This window comes from Dioscorea cayenensis, chromosome 7 (genome assembly GCF_009730915.1).
Source record: "Dioscorea cayenensis subsp. rotundata cultivar TDr96_F1 chromosome 7, TDr96_F1_v2_PseudoChromosome.rev07_lg8_w22 25.fasta, whole genome shotgun sequence".
NCBI classification, from domain to species: domain Eukaryota; kingdom Viridiplantae; phylum Streptophyta; class Magnoliopsida; order Dioscoreales; family Dioscoreaceae; genus Dioscorea; species Dioscorea cayenensis.
This window is the reverse complement of record NC_052477.1, coordinates 20,475,145-20,479,827: the sequence shown is the minus strand read 5'-3', so window position 1 is coordinate 20,479,827 and position 4,683 is coordinate 20,475,145.

Here is a 4,683-nt window from a genome sequence, read left to right as displayed (position 1 = left end):
GGCATGGTCCAGCGAGGTTCGCAGTTGTTTTGCGTTGGTCTACCCGACTCGCGAGAGATGCACGAGGATGAGGGGTGATGTGCGGAGCATCTCGGCCCGCCCAGGAGCCTCGACTGCATCGGTGGAGACCCACGGGCAGCATCTCCGGCGGCCGAGGACCACCTGATGCGTGTGTTTTCACCTTCTCGAGGCCAATGATGCGCTTTGGGATGCTCGAGGAATGCTATGGGAGTGGTCCAGGAGCCGAGGGTTGCCGAGATTAGGGCTACTCTGAGGCCACTCGTGCCACGAGAGGAGAGTTCATGGCGGCGTTTTTGACATAATGCAATGACAGATCCTAGGCGAGGCGTTGCCTCATCATTTGTCACGTGAGCGGACTCTTCTAGCCCTTGATGCCTCGGCACCTCCATCTTGACCCGGCACGGAGGACCCACTATACGCTTCCACTTGGCCGTGGCAGCGAGCCAGGCGACTCCGACACTTGACCTTTTCACTTTTACTTTCATGCATTTTACTTTATCTTATTTTCTAGACTTGTTCACTCGAGAAGGATTTTCCTACTGAGGTTTATATTATTTTGCGTCTCGAGTTGTATTCGTTGCTTACATCTTATACACTCGGAAAGTTTTTCTACTTGAGCTCTCTTTGAGTCCTTAGTGTATGAGTGCGAGATGGTCTCTGTCGTCTTGGAAATTGAGACTAATTCATGGCGCGGTCAAGCGCTGTCGACGCGCGGCCGTCGCGAGCTTCCTAACCCGATTGGTACACTACTCACAATGATGCTGCGTCATCAAAGCGCAACATTGGGAGTCGGGGGAGTATTTTTTGATTGCTTCTCCCACATCTATTTTTGAATGATATATTTTTGAGTGAGCTTGCATGTGCACATTGAGGACAATGTACAACAAGTGTGTGTGTGTGTGAGGAGTTTCATGTCGCATATTCTTTCTATCGTTCTTGATTGATATATGCTCACACATAGCCAATGGCGGTTTACCTTAGTTACAATGTTTGTATTCTTAAGTCTAGGAGAATTGTTAACATTGAATGTTTTTCATCGCTCTAGTTCTTGCTTGAATTTTTAAGAATTTTTGCCGATTTACACTTGGTGCACTACTCACTCTTTGAACTCAATTGGAAACTCATGTTTGATGTTAAAGGTACTAGTTAGGTTTACTTATTTTGCTAAATTGAAAAAAAAAATGAAAAGAAGGAACAAAATAGTTTTATTGTTTATTTGTATTTGTTGAGTGGAAAGAGCTACCACCTATGAGTATGAAGCTACTCTCACAAGTCGGATACTAGTTATGCCCTAATGAGGAGAAGAGCTATCTCATAGGATGAGTGAAAAGCTACCACTCGGGTGAAAAGAGCTACCACCTCGAAAGTGTGAAAGACACCTTAGCGGCCGCTTTGGAAATGGCTACCTTAGAGGATGTGTGAAGGTACTACCATCTTTTAAAATTTTTATCACTTTTGTAGATAAATAAGTCCCTTGTACTTAGAACTTTGAGGAGTATAACTTGGGTTGCTTTGAGTGAGTTCACACACTTACACGAAATTCGGTTTGTTGTCCTTTTTTATTCAAGTTTTTAGCTAGAGCATTGATTTTTCGTATTTAGTGTTAAAATTTTCCTTACTTGTAAATTACTTTCTTTGTATACCTCGGTGAACCTAAGGCCAAGCACTTTCAATATTTTCTTCATTGATGCACATAATGTTTTTAATGTTTGCTTGAGGACAAGCAAAAGCTTAAAGTCTGGGGAGTTTTCGATAAGTGCTTGTGCGATATAGAATCTGCGACTGTTCATTCCCTTATGTTGAGCATTACTTTTCTCAGGGTTTTTACATTAATATGTGTGTGTTACTACGTGAGTTGGGGCTGTGAGGCTAAGTATGAAGGAAATAGGCCAATGTGGATCATAATGCACCTATTTTTGGGAGGAGATCTTGCTAACCTCCTCGCAGTCTAGGTGAGTACATCCATTTGGAGGGCACAAAGGCGTCCACTCGAGGCATTCCATCTTATGCATACAAGAACAAGAACCCACCAACATATATATCATTGAAGAAACAAGTGATTCCACGGCGTGAGCGTGTGCCGTTGACGTTACCCGATGAAAGTATGGAATTGGGAAGATTATTGGTCGAAGGCTGTAGAGCAATTTGGAGCAACCTCTGATGGCGACCTTTGCGTAACACCTGTTCACATCCGGCCGAAATCGGGAAAAGCGAGAGAATCCACAGGCGTGTAAATTATCACGCCGATGGGCAAATTCCGCTGCAGGCGCGTGTACGCCATCACGCCCGTGGGTTGCCCGATTCTGCCCTATTTAAGGCCGGTTCAGCCCCGATTTTTGGTATTCTTTTCTCCATCTTTTCCCCAACTTGCGAGAGGGCTTGACTAGGGGTTTCGAGGGTATTGGCCAAGGTTTTGGAGAGGTTCTACTGGCTCGACATCTTGATTCCATTAGGAAGAAGGTTGGTAGGGAGCTTCGATCGGGTGTATCCTATCTAGGACGAAGGAACCCTTGGGACGACAGTAGAGGACTTTCCACAAGAGAATCGACACGACTATCGAGGGGGTTTCTTTATGGATTCATTGCTTTTACATTCTATTTCTTTGATTGTACTTAGCTCCATGGAGAGCTAAACCCCTAGTGGGTACCTGGGTGATTGTGAACCCTAGGATGTATTCATTTCTTTGAACTTCTTTATTATGCTTTCAATAAATTGATGTTTATTGTGAGTTCCAATCTTGAATGCTTGATTGTATGAACTTTTCCATAGAGTGACACTAGGGTTGAGAGTTTTTGATGGTAAACCTTGTGAGTGAGAGACACACCACGGGCGTTAGACAAAAACTAGGTTGGAGAGGGTTGAGAGGGGTGAGTCGGGAGATGCAGGGGCGTCCCTTTCCCCTCCGGCGTGATAGATTCTACCTCCGTTCCTCGAGTTCTTTGCGGCCATAATAGAGTGAATGGTCTAAAGGGATGAACCTCCAGCTGGGGGCCCTGGTTGCTGCGTGCAATGGAGTGAAGCGTTGAGGGTGATCTTAGTATCTAGGAGCTTAATTGTGGCTAGGGACCTTCCGCCTGGACCAAAGGGTTAGGTCTAAATGTAGGAAGAGATTTATCACTTGGAATTCCTAGAGCTCATTGCAACTCTGTGCGAGTGCGAGGTGTTGAGATTGTTCAATTTCTCCTCAGGGACATGTATAGAGTTAGGCATAGTTGACCGTAGATTTGGGACTATGTGTGAGGATTTCCACGACTCACCATTGCATTGATTAGGAAGCATAATAGAGTTCTTGCACTTGAGGCGATTATCCTGGGTGAAGCATCATCCAGTACCCCATCTTTATCGATTGCCTTGCCTCCTCCTTACTTTTTAATCTCTTACTTGATGCTTTTTAATTTATGAGGAATTGAATCAATTCCACACTTATCATTGTTGATACTCCACATAGCTAAGAATCAAATTAAGTGTCTTTACTCCCTACTCCTATAGATTAGGCCCGCTCATCGGGGATTATTACTTCGACAAACCCGTGCACTTGCGGGATATAAGCAAGGGGACCTTGTCAATTACTATAACTTTATTTTATTTACATTCTTGGTCGTATTAGAGTAGTATACATTTCTTAAGTTGTAAGGTTAGAAAGTGAGTGATGGAGGAGTAATAGAGTGCTCCTTAGCCCCTTGGAATACGATCCTTGGGCTTTTGCACAAGGTATTACTTGGCGACCCCGTACACTTGCGAGTGATTAACCAAAAACTTCTATCCATCTTTTCTCCATCTTTTGAGAGGTGACACGACCGAATATGCGTGTAAAACACGCAAGTGCATTAGTGTCAATGTAATAAATCCCGGGTTAGTGGGTATCATATCCATAGGGAATAGTGAATAAAAATCACAATGATTTCTATCTAACTATGATGAGAATAAATTGATGATATGATGAATGAGATTTATATAAAAAGAGGTAAAAGAAATAAGAATGAGAGGCACAATAAAATTGAGAGATAAGGCAAAGAACTCTTGGAACGTGGAAGTAGATTAAATCAAATCGAAGGGGATAGGGGGTGCTCTGCTACCTCTCGACTCATCCACTCAATCCTCTCCAATCTAGCTTTGTCTAACCCCTCATGGCGTGTCACCCATCCACAAAAGGTTACCAATATAGACTCTCAACCCTAGTGTCACTCTAAAGGGAGAAATCATTCAACAAGCATTCAAGATTGGAACTCAATTAAAACATCAATAGAGGAAAGCATAATAAACGGTTTAAAGAAACAATAGCATCCTATAGTTCCACAAATCCAAGTACCCACTAAAGAGGTATAGCTCTCCATGGAGCCATTTACAATCAACAATGAAATCAAATGTAAAATAAGTAATCCATTGAAAACCCACCTCGGTGAGTAAATAGTCGATGGTCTTCTAGAGTGGCCTCGTCTCCTTCGAAGGTCCCTTGACTCTGACTAGGGGCACATCTCCCGGATCGGTGCCAGCAAGCTCCCCAATAACATTCTTCCAAAGTGAAAGCGCGAGTGTCGAGCCGGAGAACCACTTCAAAAAGCTCTTGCCAAAACCACTCAAAACCCAGCACGCGGTTTCTTGAAAGTTGGGAAAAGATGGAAAAAGAATGCTCAATCAGTGAAAAATTGCATTAAATAGGCT